Consider the following 23,376-nt stretch of genomic DNA (forward strand, 5'->3'; position numbering starts at 1 on the left):
TACAACATTATCCCTTGCAAGCATTTCTGTTCTGATTTTTCTCCTCCCTCCACCCCCTCCCCCAGATAGCAAGCAGTCCTGTACATGTTAAATCCTAGATACAGTATATGTGCAGAACCAAACATTTCTCTTATTGCACAGGAAGAATTGGATTCAGGAGGTAAAAATAAACCAGGAAGAAAAATGCAAGCAGTTTACATTCCTTTCCCAGTGTTCTTTCTTTGGATGTAGCTGCTTCTGTCCATCACTGATCAATTGAAACTCAGTTAGATCTTCTCTTTGTCGAAGAAATCCACTTCTGTCAGAATACATCCTCATACAGTATCGTTGTTGAAGTATATAATGATCTCCTGGTTCTGCTCATTTTACTTAGCATCAGTTCATGTAAGTCTCTCCAAGCCTCTCTATATTCATCCTGTTGGTCATCTCTTACAGAACAATAATATTCCATAACATTCATATACCACAATTTACCCAATCATTCTCCAATTGATGAACATCCATTTATTTTCCAGCTTCTAGCCACTATAAACAAGGCTGCCACAAACATTTTTGCACATACAGGTCCCTTTCCCTTCTTTAGTATCTCTTTGGGGTATAAGCCCAGTAGTAGCACTGCTAGATTAAAGGGTATGCACACTTTGATAACTTTTTGGGCATAATTCCACATTGTTCTCCAGAATGGTTGGATTCATTCACAACTCCATCAATAATGCCCAGTGTCCCAGTTTTCCCGCATCCCCTCCAACATTTGAAATTATTTTTTCCTGTCATCTTAGCCAATCTGACAGGTGTGTAGTGGTATCTCAGCGTTGTCTTAATTTGCATTTCTCTGATCAATAGTGATTTGGAACACTTTTTCATATGAGTGGTAATAGTTTCAATTTCATCATCTGAAAATTGTCTTTTCATATCCTATGACCATTTATCAATTGGAGAGTGGCTTAATTTCTTATAAAATTAGAGTCAATTCTCTCTATATTTTGGAAATGAGGCCTTTATCAGAATCTTTAACTGTGAAGATGTTTTCCCAGTTTGTTGCTTCCCTTCTAATCTTGTTTGCATTAGTTTTGTTTGTACAAAGGCTTTTTAATTTTATGAAATCAAAATTTTCTATTCTGTGATCAATAATGGTCTCTAGTTCATCTTTGGTCACAAATTTCTTCCCATTTTGATCTTATCCATTGTTAAGTGTGGGTCCATGCCTAATTTCTGCCATGCTAATTTCCAGTTATCCCAGCAGTTTTTGTCAAATAATGAATTCTTATCCCAAAAGTTAGGATCTTTGGGTTTGTACCACTTTTCAATGAGGTGAGAGAAGTTTCACCATAAATTGAATATGTCTAAAATTTTTCTCTTTAAGCCAATTCTGATGGCAGTAAGATACCCACTATATTCATCCCCCTCCATTCTTTCTCTCAGATATAATAGGTTTCCTTTGCCTCTTCAGGAGATGTAGTACCCCCACTTTACCCTTTTTCTGGTATAATGTCCTTTCCACCTCTAGTTTCTAGAATGAAGTATACATGTATTCTTTATACATCTTTATAGCAGAAATATAGTTCTCAAGATTTCTTTTTACCTTTTTAGGTTTCTCTTGAGTTCTATATTTGTAAATCAAACTTTTTGTTAAGTTCTGTTTTTTTTTTCATCAAAAATAGGTGAAATTCACTTATTTCATTGAATGTCCATCTTCTTCCCTGGAAAAAGATGCTCATTATGGCGAGGTAACTTATTTTTGGTTGCATACTGAGTTCCTTAGCCTTTCAGAAGATCATATTCCAGTCCCTTCAATCCTTTAATGTTGATGCTGCTAGATCCTGAGTAATTCTTATTTTGGCTCCTCTGTATTTGAATTGTTTTTTCTAGCCACTTGCAGTCCTTTGCCTGATAGTTCTGGCATTTGGCCACTATATTTCTTGGTGTTTTGATTTTAGGATCCCTTTCAGTAAGTGATCAATGAATTCTTTCAATGTCTATTTTGCCCTCTGTTTCTATGACTTCTGAGCAGTTCTCTTTGATAATTTCCTGGAAAATAGTGTCCAGGCTCTTTTTTTCATCATATTTTTCCTGGAGTCCAATAATTCTCATATTGTCTCTTCTGGATCTATTTTCCAGGTCTGTTGTTTTCCCAAGAAGGTATTTCACATTATTTTCCATTGTTTGATTTTTTTGGTTTTGCTTGACTGATTCTTGTTGTCTGCTCGAGTCATTCAATTCCATTTGTTCGATTCTGATTTTCAATGAAGTATTTTCTTCACTCCCTTTTTAAATATCTTTTTCTAATTGTCCAATTGAGTTTTTAAGTGAGTTGTTTTGTTCTATGGAATTTTTTTTTCCATTTCACCAATTTTATTTTTTAGAGAGCTATTTTCTGTTTCCAGTTCACTAATTCTGTTTTTCTAGGATTTGATTTCTTTATCCACTCTGTCTTTAAATGAGTGGGATGACTTCTCCAGACTCTCTTGTCAAGCCTCCCTCTCCTTTTCCCATTTTTCTTCTAGCTCTCTTATGAGAGCCTTTTTAATTTCTGCTATGAGATTCCTCTGTGCTGAGGACCAGATGTTATCCTCCTTTGGGGATTCAGCTAGAGATGGTCTGTTTTTAGTGTCCTCAGGGTTTAGAGTCTGCTCTCTATCCATATAGAAGCTGTCAATGGTTAAAGTCCATTTCAATTTTTTTGCTCATTTTGTCAGAGAAGAATCAAAAACAAATGAGCAAAGAAAAAAAAGAAAAAACCAACCAAACAAACAAAAACCAATGGAATCTGCTTTATTTTGGAGGAGGGCTGGGTGGTGTTACTGAGCCTCCTCTATAGACTGTGGGGACAGCAGCGAGGCACTAGCAGCACAGCAATGGCTGTGCTGCACCTGCGCTCTGAGACTCTGAGAGTGTGCTGAGACACTGTGTGGGAGGGGTGGCCAGCTCCTGAGAGACTCAAGCTATTTGGGGTTGTATTCTTCACCTTCGGTGTTTTTAGCTTCTCTGCTGGGCTACTGACTTGCTGTCAGAGCAAAGTAGCCAATCCTGTAGCAAAGTTCTCCCCTCAGAGACAGCTGAGATCACACCCCACCTTCCTCTGGTCTGTTCAGCTGTGAGCTGCCTGCCGGGCTCTCGCTGCCACTGCCTGCCCTCAGCCTGGGCCCAATCTAAAACTGTCCCCACCCTCAAGCAAAAACAGACCTTTCCTGGTGAATTTCAAGGATGTCTTCTCTTGGTAACTATTTGTGGGGGGGTTTTTTCAGTCAAGCATTAATTCAGAGGCTTGTCATGAAATGGATTCTGAGAGAAAACATTGAGTTTACGCAGCTGTGTGCCTCCTCTCTGCCATCGTGGCCGGAAGTCCATATGGTCAATTCTCATAAAAAAAAAAAATTGTTCTCTTGATAATCTTTGGGGAATAAAGAAGCAATACATTTATATCATAATAAGCTCTGAGATTTTCCTTATCTTTTATATTTCTCCTTTGAAGGTTACAGATGTCATGACCAGGTACCCAAGGTCTGGATCATAACAATTAAGTTTAATCAAAGGGACTTCTTCAAGAAATTCTTATTGCTCTTTTACTCATTTTTCTCTTACACTACTTTGAGAAAATCTGTAAATATGCTCATGGCCAAGTTTTCACAAATGTGAGCAAGAGGCTCCCCAGTTCTATACAAAACTCACAGCAACAAAGGCAAAGACAGTCTTTTTTTTACCCTATAGAAATATGTAAAACTTTTACTTCATTCTTTCTCTTGAGATATAAGGTGAAGGAAAAGCAAGGGGAAGAGAGAAGAAAAACTATAACAAGATAGATTGGAATGAATTACACTATTAACTAACATAGCCATGAAGGTGAATGAGACAAACTCATCCTCTCAATAAAATAATAGGGCATTTTTGCGAAACAGAATTATACCACAAGCTTTTTACAAGAAAATGACTCAAAACAAAATTTTACACAGAGTTCAAACAAAAGGCTCTTGTAAAATCTATTCTACTTCAGGAAAACAAAAAGAAATACCACCATAGTTTGGAAATGTCAGGAAAGTACCACAGAAGTTTGATTACAGGAACAAAGTTTGGAGAAAACCTCTCTATCAGGGATCAACGTGACAAGATTCAATTGGAGGAAGATGAGGAAGATGAGGGAAATGATGCCAGTTCATCCAGCATATTTTAAAAATAGCTAGAAAAGAAATATTTACAGATGAACAAAACTTTAGGAAAGTAATATATGAAAACTCTGATAATTTCTTTGTGAGAACAGAAATAAGTACAATTGCTCCTTAAAATCAAATGCAGGATAACCAAAATATTAAACACATCATTTGCTATTAAGACTATAATAATTATGTGCAATAACGGGTCTTTGAAGAAAAGATTCAAACACAAATGGAGACAAAATAATTTAATCATAAAGACTGGTAGGTCAAAGAACAAATTTCAGAAATGATTTATAACTTGATTTTAGAAAATGAAAATAATTAGAAAATATACCCAAACTTTTGGGATACAGCCAAAGCAGTCCTTGGAAGAAATGCATATTAATAAAGTCAACAAATAAAAAAGCAAAAAACAAAAAAAAAAAAAACCTTGATCTAAACACCAAAATAGAAATTCTGGAAATTGAAGAGATTAACAAAATTGAAAGGAAAAAAATATTGGAAAAACAAATCTAGTAGCCCTTTCTTTTGAAAAATATAATAAAATAAATTGCTAGCTACTTTGATTTGTTTAAAAGAAAGGAAAGTCAAGTTATCAATAACAAAAATAAAAATGAGAATTTACAAGAAATTAAGGAGATTAGAAACTATTTTTGTACAACGCCCCCCCTCCCCCACAAAACTAATAAAAAAATTAAATGGATAAACATTCATAAAAATATGATTTCCAGATAAATTTTTAAAAGGAGAGGGAATTTAGTTAACTCAATCTCAGAAGAATAAAATGAGACATTCTTAAAGTAATTTCAAAAGACAAGATGGATTTAGCAGCTAATTCTATAAAAACATTTGCTGATTTCTCCTTTAATTTTAGCATTTCAAGTTTGATGTTTGATTGAGGGGTTTTAATTTATTCCTTTTCTAGCTTTTTTAGTCACAAGTCTAATTTATTGATCTCGTTCTCTATTTTATGCAAGTAATCCTCTAGAGATATAAAATTTTCCCTTATTATTTTGGTATGTAGTCTCATTATTGTCATTCTCTTGGATGAAATTATTAATTGTGTCTATGATTTGCTGTTTCACCCATTCATTCTTTAGGATGAGATTATTTACTTTCCAAGTTCTTTTTGGTTTATTTTTCCCTGGCCCTTTATTGAATGTAACATTTATTGTATCATTATCTGAAAAAATGCATTTACTATTTGTCTTTCTGCATTTATTTTTGAGGTCTTTATGTCCTAATATATGGTCAATTTTTATAAAGGTTCCATGAACTGCCAAGAAGAAAATGTACTCTTTTCTGTCTCCATTCAATTCTTTCCAAAAATCTATCATATCTCATTTTTCTAGTATTCTATTTACCTCTTTAACTTCTTTCTTTTTTATTTTGTGGTTTGATTTATCTATTTCTGAGAGAACAAGTTTGAGATCTCCCCACTATTGTAGTTTTGCTATCTATTCTTCTTACAACTCTCTTACGTTCTTCTTTAGGAATTTAGATGCTACACCACTTGGAGCATATATGTTTATTATAGATATTGCTCCATTATCTATGGTACCCTTTAACAGGATATAGTTTTCTTCCTTATCTCTTTTAATTAGATCAGTTTTTGCTTTTGCTTGATCTGAGATCAGGATGACTATCCTGATTTTTTTAACTTCATCTGAAACATAATAGATTCTGCTCCAGCCTTTTACCTTTACTCTGTATGTATCATTCTGCTTTAAATATGTTTCCTACAAACAACATATTGTAGAATTCTGGCTTTTAATCTAGTCTGCTATCTTCTTACACTTTATGGGAGAATTCACACCATTCACATTTATGATTAAAACTTCTAATTCTGTATTTCCTGCCATCTTATTACCCCAAATTATATTTTTCTCTTTCTTTTTCCCTTTTCCCTCCTCCCCAGTATTTTACTTATGAGCACTACTTACCTCAAGAAGTCCTTCCCCTTCAGAGACTTTCCCCTTTTCTTAATCCTTTCCCCTACTATTTCTCTTTTCCCCTCTACTTAGCCTACCACTTCTCTTTTCCTCTTTTCCCTCCCACTTTTCTATGATGTTTCTGGGTGAAACCAAATATATCTAATATTCTTTCTTTGGGCCAAATCTGATGACAGCAAGATTCACACAATATTTGTCACCCTCCCTTCTTTCCCTCAATTATAATATGTTTTCTTTGCCTCTTCCTGAGATATAATTTCCCTTATTTTTCCTTTACTTTCCTTCTTTATTTCTTTTACAATCCCCTTTCCATCTCTAGTTTATTTTTTATACTATAACAGTAAAATCAGATAATACATGTACTCTCAATGTATACCCATAAAAGAAATACAATTCACAATTTTTATGCTTTTTACTTTTTTGTGCTTCTCTTGAGTTCTATATTTGGAGGTCTTTTTAAAATTTATTTAGCTCTGGTCTTTTTATCAAAAATAAATGGAATTTGCCAGTTTCATTGAATATCCATCTTCTTCCCTGAAAGAAAATGCTCATTTTAGCAGGGTAATTTATTCTTGGCTGCATTCCAAGTTCCTTTGTCTTTTGGAACGTCAGATTCCAGGCCTTCGGTCCTTTAAAGTAGAAGCTGCTAGATCCTGAGTAATCCTTATTGTGGCTCCTTGGTGTTTGAATTGTTTCTTTCTGGCTGTTTGTAATATTTTTATCTTGTCTGATAGTTCTCAAATTTATTCACGATATTCCTTGGGGTTTTAATTTGGGGATGTCTTTCAGTTTTTATTCTACTAAGGGTTATATCTATACAAATACAGAAAAATCAAGCTAATATTAGTTAAGTGAGAAGCCAGATTCATATAGGAAGTATCACATAAACTGAGACTTGAAAGGGTTTGGAGAGATAAATAAGGAAGAAAAGAATTCTTGGCATAGGAAAAGTTTTCCAGTGCATATCAGATTCACTGTCAGATTTTTATTTTTATTTTATTTTATTTTTTGGTAATGTAGAGTTTGCAAAAGAGTAAGTAATATGGGAGGGGTGGAGCAAGATGGCAGAGAGAACACATATTTCTTTCTGACCCTCCCCTTCAACCCTCAGCCTCTGAATTAGTTCTCATCAAAACTATTTGGTACTGGCTAAGAAATAGAGAATTTAATCAGTGGAATAGGTTAGATTCACAGAACAAAATAGTCAATGACTATAGTAATCTAGTATTTGACAAACCCAAAGGCCCCAGCTATAGGGATAAGAATTCACTATTTGACAAAAAGTGCTGGGAAAATTGGAAATTAGCATGGTAGAAACTAGGCATAGATCCGCATCTGACACCGTATATCAAGATAAGGTTGAAATGGATTCATGATCTAGATATAAAGAATGGTATTATAAACAAATCAGAAGAAGGTAGGATAATTTACCTCTCAGCTCTGTGGAGGAGGAAGGAATTTGTGACCAAAGAAGAACAAGAGATCATTATTGATCACAAAATTGATAATTATTTAGTTTATATTTATATTTATTATATTTAGTTTAAAAGTTTTTGTACAAACAAAACATGCAGAAAAATTAGAAGGTAAACAATAAAATGGGAAAACATTTTTATATCCAAAGGTTCTGATAAAGGCCTCCTTTCTAAAATATATAGAGAATTGATTCAAATTTATAATAGTTCAAGTCATTCTCTGATTGATAAATAGTCAAAGGATATGAAAAGAAAATTTTCAGATGAAGAAATTGAAACTATTTGTAGTCACATGAAAAGGTGCTCCAACTCACTATTGATCAGAGAAATGCAAATTAAGACAACTCAGAAATACCACTACACATCTGTCAGATTGGCTAAGATGACAGGAAAAGATAATGGTGAATGTTGGAGGGAATATGGGAAAACTGAACGAATCTAACCATTCTGGAGAGCAGTTTGGAACTATGCTCAAAAAGTTATTAAGCTGTACAATCCTTTGACCCAGCAGTGTTTCTCCTGAGCTTATATCCCAAAGAGATCTTAAAGAAAGGAAAAGGACCCAAATATGCAAAAATGTTTGTGGCAGCTCTCTTTGTATTGGCAAGAAACTGGAAACTGAGTGGATGTCCATCAATTGGAGAATGCCTGGATAAATTACAGTATATGAATGTTATGGAATATTGTTGTTCTGTAAGAAACAACCAGCAGAATGATTTCAGAGAGGTTTAGAGAGACCTATATGAACTGATTCTAAGTAAAATGAGCAGAACCAGGAGATCATTATACACAGCAACAACAAGACTATACAATGATCAATTCTGATAGAAATGGCTCTCTTCAACAATGAAATGACTCAAACAAGTTCCACTTGTTCAGTGCTGATGAGAGCCATCTACACCCACAGAAAGAACTGTGGGAACTGAATGTGGAACACAACATAGCATTCTCACTCTCTCTGTTGTCATTTGCTTGCATTTTGTTTTCTTTCTCAGTTTTTCTTCCTTCTTGATCTGATTTTTCTTGTGCAGCAAGATAATTGTTTAAATATATATACCTATATTGGAATTAACATGTATTTTAACATATTTAACATGTATTGGACTACATCCCAGCTAGGGGTCAGAATGGGGGGAAGGAGGGAAAATTTGGAGCAAAAGATTTTGCAAGGGTCAATATTAAAAAAATACCCACACATATGTTTTGTCAATAAATAATTAAATAAAAAGTGTAAGCAATATAAAATAAGCCTACTAAGTAAATTGGAGTTAGATTGTTATGAGCCCTTAAATATTAAGCTAAGAAATTTTTATTTTTCTAAGAAGCAATGAATAGAACACTAAAAGAATTTAGCAGGTGATCTATAGAGCTATGCCTTAGATTATTTTAGCAGTGTGAAGGACAGTTTTAATTAGCTGACATTAAGGCTAGCCCTTTATCAATAGTAGTAATAATCAATAACTACCACATTGCTTCTCTCTGTCTCTGTCTCTATGTCTGTCTATCTGTATGTCTCTTTCTCTGTGTGTGTGTGTGTGTGTGTCTGTCTGTCTGTCTGTCCTCTTTCTTTTTATCTGTTTTTGTGTCTCTATCTCTCAGTCTATTGACTGGTCTGTCTTTCTCTTTCTCTATATATGCCTCTCTCTGCCTCTAGAAAGCATCCTATAAAGAGGCTGCTAGTTGACACAGTGAATAGAGCCTGGAGTCTTCAAGACTTTGGAGAACATCCAACCTCAGATATGGAGTCATTTAGTTATATGACCCTGGATAAGTCACTTAACTTATGTTTGCTTAGTTCCTCAAATATAAAATGGAGATAATAATAGATATAGAGCATAGATAAATATTTATAAAACACAGCATAGTGCCTATGACCCATTGTAGATGTTATATAATTATTTAATCTCCTCACTCCCACTCTATCATGGAAGACAGTACATAAGTCTATTAAGGATATAAATACTAAATTTACACAACTTTATAGAGGACAGACACAACATTTAGAGAAGAAAGGTCAGGAATTGCTTTGGATGGAAGATCATAAGTTGAAACTTGAAGAAATAACAGTATTCTTTGAGGTGGAGGTGAGAAGGTAATATATTCTAGACATGGAATAAAGTATCTACAAAGGCTTGGAGAGAGGAAACATGACATGTACATAGAACAACAAAATCACTTTGACTGGACCATAAAGTGAAGGAAAGGTAATAATATATGAAGAAACCAGAAAAGAGATGAGTCAGGTTGTAAAAGGCTTTAAAAATATATTAGAGAATTTATCCTAAATGAGATAGAGTGCCACTACATTTAAGGAAAAACAATTTGCCAATTGTTGTTCATCTTAGTATTGTTAGACAGTCCAAAGTAAATTAATGTTTATCCTTTTTTTATAATGGTTGTATCATCATGATGACTAGGAAATGGCAGTCAGATGATATAGTGGATAAAGTATAGGGCCTGAAATCAGGAAGACTCCTCTTCTTAAATTAAAATTTGATATTTATTATGTGACCATGGGAAAGCCATTTAACCTCTTTATTTCAGTTTCTTCATCTGTACAATGAGCTGGAAAAAAGTGGCAAAAGGCTTCAATATCTTTGACAAGAAATTCCCAAATGAGGTTGCAAAGAATTATCTATGAGGAAAAACAACTGAACAACAATCGCCAGTAAAAAAAAAAAAAAAAAAAAAAAAAAAAAAATTGTACTTGCTAAGGATCACTATAGCATTATAGCTATAGTGCATAATTGCAGCATTTCAAACATATTTCAAGTTCCCATGATAAATATTAAATTAAAAATGTAAAGAGTGAGAAACCAGTGAGTTTTTGTTTGGTTTTTTTTTTATTATGAATGATTAGAAGCTAGTGTCTGATATATTATCTGAATAGAAGACTATTATTGTTTAGTTTGGTATTTTCTTCCTTATTAGGATAAATCTTTTTCTTAACACTTTATAGCTAAGAATATTTTAGCATGTTTAAGTAAATCCATATTAATGAATGATCACTTCACTTTCATATTACTTCTAATGATTTATTGATTAATTTCATGTAAACAAGTAAAATCAATTCCACTGTTTGTCATTGATTACCCATAAGGCACATATAAATACTTCTAGTTGGAAGAACATAGATTCTGACCTCAAAACATTTACATTTTAAACAAACACACAAAAATACTCATTGGAATACATAAAATAATTTTAACAATATAACAAGCTTTTACATACATACGCACACATAGACTATCTTTAAATTGGTTTGCAAAATTTCAAAGTATTCTAATTCATATCTATTTGTACTTCTTAAAGAATTTCAATCCAGACTTAATAAGAAAATCACATTGCTAAATAAAACTATACAAAAACCAGCAGTGGATAACTTATTACCCACTAACTAGAATCCTATATAGAGGGTTCATTGAAAGATTTAAAAGAAATTTAAAATACAATCATATTGTTAATCACTCAAAAATGCAAAAAGTATATGATCTTGTTTAGAACTCTCCAGGGATCCTATGGAGAGTTGCAGTTGGTGTTATAACAACACATTATTGTTTCTATTAATGCTTTAAATTCCACAGTAAAAGTACTTTTGAATATATTTGAACAGCAATTTGAGAATGCATTTTTTTAATGATACTTTTAAATCCTCTCCTGTTGTTTAAAGAAAGAAGAAATACTATTTGAAATAAAGTGATTTCATAATGATGAAAGGAGATGGCTATAAAATCTTGACTTCCTACTTAAGTTCCTTTTTGAGACTGCATTCTAGATGTATATGATAGTTTGAATCAGTGACTCTAAGGAATTCAAGCTCCTATAAAGACTATTGGAGTTGGAGTTCATTTCAAAAAGGTGCTTCCACTTTAGCTCTCTGTCTTACTCTTTGACATCAGTTTGTTCAATAACCATGCCAGAAATAGGAGCTAGCTTTCTTTTTTACTTTCTTGGAGTATCTGGGATATATAAATGCAGTAAAAACATTTACATCTAACTGTTAGAGCAGTGTATGTTGAAACACTTATTTTACAACTTAAACCAGTGCTTAAATTGCACTGCCAGGATAGCGGAGATTAAATCATAACTCTCAGGAGCATCAACAGTATAGAACTTAATGAAGGAGAAGGGTCTACTGAGATATATATCTTTTATATTGCTTTCAGCTAAAACAGCTCCATGGTACTATCAGTCTGGAAGTTCGTAAAAAGCAATACTATAATGGCAAAGGGAGTTACATAATTCTGTGAGTTATTTTTAGAACTATTTCCACAGTGTGAAAAATAAATGGAAAGAATGAAATTAATAAGGTATTTACCACTTCCAAATAATAGCTTCAGAGATCTGAGGTACAATGGCACATTTTTATTGCCACAAATATTTTGTAAAAACCCAAAATAAAAAAAAGAAAATTATTGTGGAATATGATTCTTTGTTTTAGTATTGCCAGTGTAACGATGCAGAGAAATATAGCACATTGTTTTTATTTCCTATTTTGATACTGGAACTCACTAATCAATCAATTCTATAAAGCTAATGATAGCAAAAGAGTATGATGCATTGACACCTATGATTGTCAATAGATTATCTTTACATCTACTACAGAAAAAAGTCAGGCAGTAGCTGCCTTGCTGATAGTTTTTTGATATCTTTCAGCCTACAATTTGATCATTAGGTTTTCCATATATAATAAGATCAGGATGAATATGAAATACATAACAAGAGGCATGAATAGAATAATAAAACTGCAGTAATTTAATGTTTTCTATTCTTATTAAGTATATTTCCTTTCTTGATAGTATAACTTTTTTGAACTATTGAACTCCTGTACATATTTTTGTTTTTATTATGTACACATTTTCCACTTATTTATATATTTCAGAAATAGATTCTTCCATTTCTGCCATCATATCCCAAGTACCTATCACAGTACCTGACCATTACTAGACAAAAAATGCTTGCTGATTGATTGATTGTTCAGGTCTGAAAGTCTGTGTTGATCTATTACCATATTGTGGACATAAATAGCAACTAAGATAGGATAGTTGTGAAGCAAGATATCCCCTCTTTTTCTCTCATGACTATTGGAATTTTTACTAATCATTCATAAAATGGACATGAGAATATCACATTCTTAAAAATTAGGTGTTAGAAGGAAGTCAGACTAGAAAGAACAGTAAAGAAAATATTATTTTTTTAAATTGACAGAGTCCTCCAAAGTGTTCTTAGGATTTATGTCTTTATTTGATACTCAGAAGATGACAGCAAAGAGATTCAAGAAGGATTGGTGACTAAGGAGTGACAGATGGACTTTCCCTGTTTTCATTCCAGCACTGCCTGTGCTTAGAGAATAAGTGGGACAAGCTATGGTATGGTGCCTGTATAAAACTAAAGCTGGAATAAAAGAGACTAGTGAATATAATGTATACTTGAAATTTCTCCAATTTAACAATAAAAGATTAAAATAAAAAAAATAAATGTATGTTTCATAGAAATGAGTGAGTGAACTTTTGCATATAAGGGACATTTTTAAGATCAAATTAAAATATGGTCTTCACACTAGGAAGACTGAATTAGAGAAAGAGTAGAGAAAAAAAGTCAGTCTAGAAAATGACTTCTTTCCTTCCAGAAATGTTCAATGTCAAGTAATAAGATACTGTATGTGCCAGGTTTAATTCCCTTCCCAGATGCATCTCTCTTTGGACATAGTTTGCTTATCTCATTATTGTGACACACTAGGGAGAGTGAGAAGTCTGGGTGAATGTAGTGGTCCCCAAAAAGTAATATCTCATTTCTTGGATTCAATACCATTATAAAAATCTGAGACATTAAGACCTGGGCTGAAACATTTCCTATCTTGTGGTTTATTATTTTTTATGATAGTTTTTTTTTTCAAAATACATGCAAAAGTAATTTTTAACATTCACCCTTGCTTAAACATTGTATTCCAATTTTTTCCTCCCTCCCTTCCCCCACTACTCCCCTAGACAGCAAGAAATCCAATATATATATATATATATTAAATATGTACAATTATTTTCTACATATTTCAAATTTATCATGTTGCACAAGAAAAATCAGATCAAAAATAAAAAATGAGGAAAAAAAACAAAAAGCAAACAAACAATAAAAAAGGTGAAAAAACTATATTGTGATTCACATCTTCTCTCTGGATGCAAATGACTCTCTCCATTAAAAGTCTATTGGACATGGCTTAAAACAACTCATTGTTAAAAAGAGCCACATCTATCACAATTGAGCATCACATAGGTTCTTCCTATATACAATGTTCTCTTGGTTGTACTCACTTCACTTAGCATCAGTTCATGTAAGTCTTTCCAAGCCTTTCTGAAATCATACTGCTGATCATTTTTATAGAATAATATTTCATAACATTCATATACCATAAATCATCCAGACATTCTCCAAATAGTGTGTATGCATTCCATTTCCAGTTCCTTGCCATCACAAATGGGCTTCTGCAAATACTTTTGCACATATGGGTCCTTTTCCATTTTTTGTGATATTTTTGGGATACAGGCCCTGTAGAGACACTGCTGGATAAAAAGAGTATGCACAGTTTGATAGCCTTTTGATAGTTCCAAATTGCTCTCCAGAATGTTTGAATCAGTTCACAACTCCACCAATAATGTACTAATGTCCCTGTTTTCCCACATCCCCTCCAACATTCCGCATTATCTTTTCCTGTCATCTTAGCCAATCTGAGAGGTGTGTTATCTCAGAGTTGTCTTAATTTGCATTTCTCTGATCAATAATGATTTAGAGGATTTTTTCATATGACTACAAATGGTTTTAATTTCTTTGTCTGAAAATTGTCTATTTATATCCTTTGACCATTTATCATCTGGAGAATGGCTTGTATTCTTATAAATTTGAGTCAATTCTCTACATATTTTAGAATGAGTCCTTTATCAGATCCTTGGATGTAAAGATTTTTCCCAGTTTTCTGCTTTCCTTCAAATCTTGTTTTCATTGGTTTTGTTTGTACAAAACATTTTAATTTAATATGATCAAAATTACCCATTTTGCACTTCATACTGTACTGTATTATGGCTTATTCTTTTCTCTTTCCTCCATTTCATTTGCAAAAACGTATTCTCTTCTTTATAGTGTTCAGATATATTCTAAAGAAACATCCCAGACTAAATGCTATGTCTTTTTTTAGCTTTTTCTCTTCTATGGGGCATCCTGTTATTTTTTTTCTCTTTTAAAACTATTCAGCTACTATTATTATCACCCATTGACAGGCACATACTTTTCAATAATTCGCAAGTGGCCTACAACTTCTAGAAAGTAGAAATCCTGATTTGTTGAACTGTTCATTCTATTTCTTCTATGGTAACAAGAGGATATGGCTGCTAGGCCTGTAGTCAGAAAGACTTGAGTTGAAGTCTCAACTCACATACTTACTAGTTGTATTATCCTGGGCAATTCATTTAAACTCTTTTTGCCTTAATCCATTGGAGAAAGAAATGGCAAACCATTCCAATATCTTTGCCAAGAAAACCTAAACACAGTATGGTCCATGAATTCTTTAAGAGTCAGACACAACTAAATCAACAGGAAAAACTAATTATAATGGTGAACATAATTTTCAAAATGAAAAACTGTGCCTCTAATAATGACAGGTAGAACTTTCTGCATTGTAAAACATGCCATTAATTCTGCACATATGGAAAGGTTGAGAGTGAGCCTGAATACTTGCATGTCTGAAATTATAACTTCACACTCTTTGAGATTTGTCACTGGACTACTTATGAAGAAAGTGACATGATGGCTTCATGAGCATTAATGAAGTATATGCTGGGCTGTCAGGATGATCTAGAGTGAATGAAATCTCTAAGTATAAACAGATATAAAGAATGGCATGATAACCTGACTTCACAGGTACCAGATGTGCATGCATGTCAAAGAGGACTTGTGGTAAAATTGAAAGGAGCACTAACTGAAGAAGTAGGACCCATAAGTTCAAATCTTGACTTTAATACATACTAGTTTTCTAAATCTGGGTAAAAAAATTTGAGTTCTCTGAGCCTCAATATTTTAAAATCTATCAAGAAAATATTGCTTGTATGGCTATCTCCCCAGGATTGTGAGGAAAGCATGTAAATTTAAAGAGCTTTAGAATGGTGAGTTATTATTATAAAACGGTTTTCAATGATGGACCTGACTTAGGTCATTGATTTAGAATTTAAAGGGAACTCATTTCTCAGAAAAGGAAATGGAAGCAAAATGATTAGTCCAGAGTTACACAGGAGTAAATGACAGAGCCAGTATTCAAATTCAAATTCTCTAGTTCTAAATCTAGTGACTTAACTAATACACCCCACTGACCATCACTACTGCCATGGTTTAGTCTCCAGCTTTTGTCAAAATCTACCAACTACTATTTTTGAAAGCTGACATTAAATGATGCCCCATCCCCACCTCTGTTCCTTATACCTCAACCCAGGAAGTATTGACACAGCAGTGGCACAAATATAACCTTTGAGAAATTTGATGTCCCCTCAGGAGACTCAATAATAACCAAATCCATGAGCTAGAATTGGCAGTCCACCATTTCCTCCTACTTTTGCCTTATAGCTCACTCTCCTTTATTCGCTAAGTTTTCATAGCATGCCAAAAAAACAGTGCATGAAACCTGGTTACACTGCTTTTTAAAGGTTACCAACCTCCTGTCAAGTGTTGGACATAGGGCTGTTTATTTAATATCTCCTTCCGTGTAATAAAATACCTTACATCTATTTTTTTCTTGCAGAAAAGGTCTCTGTAGACAAACATGGTTTGAAAATTCTCAAATGTCTTCCCTTTCATTTCCATGAGACTAAGAAGGGAATTTATTAATCTGTTGTCAGCAAAGAGTGGAAATGAAAATATCTGCACTAGGTAAACAACTCCAAGACATGAAAAAGAGGTCTTGTGAAATAAAGTCATAGTGTGTACAAAAGTTGACATAGATTTTTTTTTATTTTTCTTTGCCTTAAGTTCTTAGTGAAAGATTTTATGATCTTTAAAATTAAATTCTGATTTAAAACCGATATAATGATGGGCAACTAAAATGCTCATTTTCTGAAGAAAGAAAAGAGGGTTGTTCATTTCATAGAAATGTTCCTCTTAAAAACAGCCAATTTTAAATATATATAATCTATAACTATACAAGTTACTCTGGGATTACAATATTTACATATAATGGTCATTCATTTATTCAATATGTGCTTTTTTAAAATTGTGGCATTTAAAGGTGTCATATGTAGCATATATTTATATATCAGCACAACTCTTTGATGATTGATTAACTTCCATTGGAAAGATACTGATATTAATAAATTACAAACAATAATTAAGAATTTAGGCAATGCAAATTATATCTAACTGAAATAATGAGATATTACATTCTCAGAGTTTTTATTAAGGATCTAAAGCTTCTAAGAGATGTGAGACACACCCAAAATGTTCTCTGAAGTTCCATGAATCCTTAATACTAATGCAGAGTAGACAGGCTATAATTTTTAAGATTGAATCCAAGAAAACCACTGAAAGAAAAGTACTTGACATTTAAATTTCTGCATCAAAAATGAATTGTCAATGTCTATTCTGTGATGATTATTACTTGAGTGCTTTAGTGGATATGTGATCTCACTGAGATGGGTACTCCTTCCTTCAATGCAGATACCAACCCTTTGATCTCTTATTCTCTGTAACTCTTTCCCATATTTTAGAAAAATACTCCACAGACCTTTTACCTATTGTGCTAGAAATCATCATCAAAGCTCCTTTTTATGTTGTAGGAATACTGGTACATCCCTCTTTTATCTTTCATGCTTGTTATATGACTAGCCCACCTCCCTTTCTGATCATGTGGTTGATTTTTTTTTAATTTTTCAAATGTAGCAAAAAAACCCAAAACTTTGGTTATTCAGGCTTTGAATGCTTTGTGGCTATTAGATGAGCTAAAGACACTTCTCAGGATCAAGTGATTAACCACACTTTGTCAATGGACAGTTATTTATAATATTCCCAATATAATCAAAATAAATAGGATCACCATTAGCATGATAGTGTTAGTACCAAAAGGACAGGAAAGGGAGCTTAGAGACTTAGATTAGGTAAATTAGTTTCCTTCAGCAGACTTGGTTCTTCCAGCAGTGATATAACTCTGGTTATATCATTAAACTCTCTAAGGCTCAGTTCCTTCATCTACAAAATTAAAGGTTTAAGTCAGATGATCTCCAAAATCACTTCAAAGGAGTAAAACAGTGAGATTAATTTAACCTTTTATCTATTTGCCCAGGGAAATTAACACTTAATTTGGGGCGCATAATTCTAATTTAATGTTTTATTGTTATTTTCTTGATTTCTATAATTTTTAGTTCAAAAAGTAAAATAGGATAATGGTACTTTTTTAAAGGGTTGGGAAGGATCATGGTTTATAAGAAAGGCAGTATGAGACTTAGTCATGGTTCTAGGAACACTTGAATGCCCATCTCTGACATATGTAACCTGCATGACCTTGGGCGAATGATGTAATTTTTCAATCTTTGGAGCAACTCTATAAGACTGAGTTGCAGAGAAAGTATTTATTTGAATTGGCAAAAGGAATTTCTTCATCTGGGGATTCCCTAAATCAATGAAATCACAGTTCCCCTTCTTATGGTCTTTTATGTATGGAAGCTTCTCTAAGAACACATTAAGCAGAAATAATAAGGACTCTTGCTAACTAATTTGATTTTCTTGACTTGTTGTCCCCAAAAAATATGATGTAGGTTAATTGGTCTGCCTTTGGAAGTATATTTCAATTCAATCCAGCAATCCTTAAGTGTCTAGAAATGTCTATATTATGAACAGAATGGAATATTTAGATATAATGTTTCCTCTTTCCTCATGGAAGTTGCAATTTAAGATAGAGAGAAAAATAAGTTTTTCTAGCTTGAGTGAAAGAAAAGTGAAGGATATATACAAGAAATACTGAGCTACAATTTAGTACATTCCTATTATGCTTTCTCTCATTTTATCTGAAAAAATAAAAATAAAAATTATAAGGATGTTAATTAAAAAATAAAATTCACCACACAAATATATTTAAACAAAGTCTTCATGTATAAAAAGAACACAAATATCAATTCATCTAGGCAGTAAGTTTAGGAACTCTATAATGAAATTTTAAAGTCAGATATTTTTATTTCATTGATTGTATGCTTTACTAACATTTTGTTTTGCCTCATTTTTTCCAGAGAAAAGTTCTGCTTTTGAGATTCCATTTAAATTAAATAATGACAAATTCTGAAAATTATGGAAGAAAATCTATGAAAAATCCTTAACTATTTTAATATTTTAAATTGGGAAAAAGAAGTTTTATATTTGTTTCACTTCAATATGAATATCCATCGTACTTTTAAAGCAAATAATGACATTAAGAAGAAAAATCTCAGTAAGACTTCTTAAGTTGGGAGGGACCTTCAAATTACATTAATTTGTGTCAATTCATACATGTATCCTGTGTTCCTCTGAATTTTTCATATTCTTCAGATAACTTGCATAATGATATTTTGTTATAGGACATTTTCTCTAGTTGGTGGGTACTCATTCTTCCTAGTTGTTGGTGTTTTTTTTTTTTCTTTGCAATGTCAAAACAAAGAGCATTTCTATGAAATTTTTCATATGTATATAACATCACTCAGTTTTTGTATGAAGAAATCGAGATTCAGAGAGGCAAAGTGACTTGTCTACTAAACTAATTTATTAAGGTAGTAGCATAATAAGAACTAACTAGGACTCAGGTGTCCTGAGTCACTGCTTAGTTTTCCTATCTCTATAATAGATTGCTTTTGACTAGTTCTATTTTGTTAAAGGATTTCTTAGCAGCAGAATTAATCTGAAATTGACTTTAGAAATTATTGCCATTGAGAAGACTAAATCTAGAAATAACTGCCAAGAACAGTTGAAATCAGCAGCTACCATCAATGAGCTCCTGAAAGGTATGAAATATAGCAAAATACAGTGGAAGGTATTAAGCACTACAGAAACAAAAGGCAAATTGCATTCCATATAACTTTCTAAGATATTTGTCAGCCAACAAGTATCTGCTATGTGTGGAACGCAGTGCTAAGTTCTAAGGACAGAATTAAAATCAAAATTTGGATCTTTGACCTCAAATATCTCACATTCTAAGTTGGAGAGGCAACATACAAACAACTATATACATGTAAGATAAATACAGGTATAATTTGATACACATAAAGATAAATAAATTGAAAATAATTTTTAAAAGAATGCACTCAACTAGGCAGAACTGGAGAGCTCTTGGAAAAAGATGTCAGGTCTTCTTGCACAGGACCATATTTAATTATTTAATCTGAATCTTGAAGGAAATTTGGTAAGCCAGAAAGAGGAATGACAAGGAGGGGGATTTCGGATATGAGAAATAGTCAAGGAAAAGGCAGAGAGAGTCATGTAAAGAACATCAACAAGGTCAGTTTTACTGGATATTAGAATAATTGGAGGGGAGTCAAATGAAGACTAGAAAGAAGAAGTTTTGAGGACTTTGAAAACTAAGTAATTCTGGAAATAATAAGAAATTATTAAAGGTGTGTGTGTGGTAGCGAGGCGGATTGGAGGATAAGACTGAGCACAGACTGAGATTTAGAAAAACTGATAACTGAGTGAATAATAGTCTGGAGTGGAGAGAGATTTCTTACAGAGAGATGAACAAAAGTCAACTGCAGTATCACAAGAGTTAGATGATGAAGACCTGTATCAGTGTGGCAACTGTGTGAGAGGAAAGAAGAAAATGTAAGCATTGGTATTAAGCATTTGTATGCTTTGAATTTTTTAAATTCAATTTTTTTTAATTTTTTTAAATTTTGACAAGAAAAAAATGCTTTGGCACTTACTGTTTTCTTGGCATTCATCCCATTTAGTTGTCTTGGTTGAACAGTAGGGATGTGAATTGACAAAGCATACTGGCCAACCCCTACCCATTTGACTATGAGCAGTTCAGGGGTGAAACAAGGATGCCCATTATATCATTATTATTTAATATTATACTAGAAATATTAACTTTAGCAATAAGAAAAGAAGAGAAATTAAAGGAATTAGAATAAACAATGAAGAAATAAAACTACTACTCTTTGTAGACAATATATATAAAATATGTATTTTATTTATATATATAACCACACAAATTATCAGCATTTTTCTATATTACTGACAAAGCCGTTCAGCAAGAGATAGAAAGAGAAAATCCATTTAAAATTATTGTGGACATAATAAAATACTGGGGCTCTACCTGCCAAGAAAACTTAAGAACTATATGTACACAGTTACAAAACACTTCTCACACAAATAAAATCAGATCTAAACAATTGCAAAAATAGAAATTGTTCATGGCTAGGTCAAGCTAATGTAGTCTACTTGTTTAGTACCATATGAATCATACTGCCAAAACATTATTTCATAGAACAAGAAAAATAATAACAAAATTAATCTGGAAGAACAAAAGGTCAAGAATATCAAGGAAATTAATGGAAAAATACTAAGATTGGTGGTTTAATACAAACATAAAACTATATTATAAAGCAGCAGTAATTAAAACCATTTGGTTCTGGTTAAGAAATAGAGTGGTGGATCTTTGGAATAGATTAAATACACACAACACAATCACCAAAGCCTATAGCAATTTTGTATTTGTTAAGTGCTCAAACTCCAACTTCTGGACTAAAACTCATTCTCTGACAAAAATTGCTGGAAAATCTGGAAAACAGTATGTCAGAAACTTGACATAGACCTACATCTCACACTCCATATCAAAATAAGGTCAAAATGGATTCATAATTTGGGCCTAAAGGATGATACTATAAACAAATTCGAACAAGGGATAATGTACCTCTCAAATGTTTGGAGAAGGAAGAAATTTATGGCCAAAGAACTAGAAAAAGGGAAAGGCAAAATGGACAACTTTTATTACATTAAATTAAAAAGGTTTTGCACAAACAAAACCAACAGAAACTAAATTAAAAGGGAATTACAAAGCTGAGAAAAAAATTTTACAGCCAGTGTTTCTGATAATGTGCTCATTTCTAAAATATATAAGGGACTCTGTCAAATTTATAAGAATATAAGTCATCCCTCAATTGATAAACAGTTAAATGATATGAACAGACAAGTTTCAGATGATGAAATTAAAGTCATTTATAGTTATATATAAAATGCTCTAAATCACTATTGTTTAGAGAAATGCAAATTAAAAAAACTCTGAGGTATCACCTCAACTTCTCAGATTAGCTAAAATAACAGAAAAGGAAAATGATAAATGGGAAAACTGGGCACCAATGCATTGTTTGTGGAGTTGTGAACTGATCTAACCATTCTGGAGAACAATCTGGTACTATGGTCAAAGAGCTATCAAATTGTGCATAACCTTTGACCCAGAAGTGTCATTACTGAGTCTATATTCCAAGGAAATCATTCAGGAGGGAAAAGGATCCGCATGTGCAAAAATGTTTGTAGCAGCTTTTTGTGCTAGCAAAGAATTGGAAAAGGAGTGCCCATCAACTGGGAAACAACTGAAGAAGTTATGGTATATGGAGGTAATGGAATATTATTGTTCTATGAAAATGCTGAACAAGCAGTGTGGAAAGATTTACATGAACTAATGCTTAGTGAAACAAGCAGAACCAGGAATACATTGCACACAATAACAGTAAGAATGTGTGACGATCAACTATGAAAGGCTTGGTTCTTCTCAGTAGTTCAGTGATCCAAAGCAATCCTATTAAACTTTGGGAGAAAATGCCATTTGCATCCAGAAAAAGAACTAAGAAGACAACAATACATGCTATGGTCACTTCTTTTTTTTTCCTGCTTTTTTTATCTACCATGGTTTTTCCCCTTTGCTCTGATTTTTCTCTCCCAACATGATTCATAAAGCAAAATATATTAAAAATAAATAAACTTATTGTCATAAAAACACTATCTCCTTTTATAGTTGGTTAACTTTTTTTCATAATCTTGTTTTTCTTGTATTTTTAAAATTTTTTCCTCAATGTCTCTCATTTGATTTTTAAATTCTTTTTTGAGTTCTTCCATAAATTCTCTCTGGACAGGGAGTCATTTGAGATTTTACTTTGGGGTAGAAGTTTTTTTTGTTTTTTTGTTTTTTGTTTTTTGTTTTTTTTGTTTTTTACTTTGGCACACTCCTCTGATGATGAACCTTAGTCTTCTCTATTTCCATAGTAAATTTTTATGGTTTAGTTCTTCTTTGACGGTTCTTTTCTTTTCTTTTTTTCTTTCTTTCTTTTTTTCTTTTTTTTTTTTTTTTGTAATTAGTATAGGTCTGGCTAAACCTGGGGTGTAGGGGGGGGGTGCTTCTAGCTTTACTTTAGTTTTCTCCTTTAACCTGGAACCTCAAACCCTAAACTCTATCCTTCTGTAAGTGCTGGCCCTGCTTTCTCTGTACTCACCTAGTGAGCTGGCTCCACTCCTTTCCAACGAGCACCTGGTTTCTGCAGCACAGGTAAGCCTGGCATTTCTAATCAGCCAAGGTTCACTCAGTCTTACTATACTCAGATCCCCAAATTAGTCCAGGAGGTAAAAGTTTCAGTGATTCTTGTTGATGCCCCAACCAATTCCATCTAGTCCCAGGATTCCTGCCCATGAACACATTGTGTTTCTGTGGAACTAGCCTGAAGGTGTTTGCACTTCACAGTGCAAAATGGCCCACAGTCTTTCTTTGGATCTTGTGTTGTCCCAGAACAACACTAGTTTTGTTCAAGTCGTCTT

This window comes from Antechinus flavipes, chromosome 3, assembly GCF_016432865.1.
Source record: "Antechinus flavipes isolate AdamAnt ecotype Samford, QLD, Australia chromosome 3, AdamAnt_v2, whole genome shotgun sequence".
Classification (NCBI taxonomy): Eukaryota; Metazoa; Chordata; class Mammalia; order Dasyuromorphia; family Dasyuridae; genus Antechinus; species Antechinus flavipes.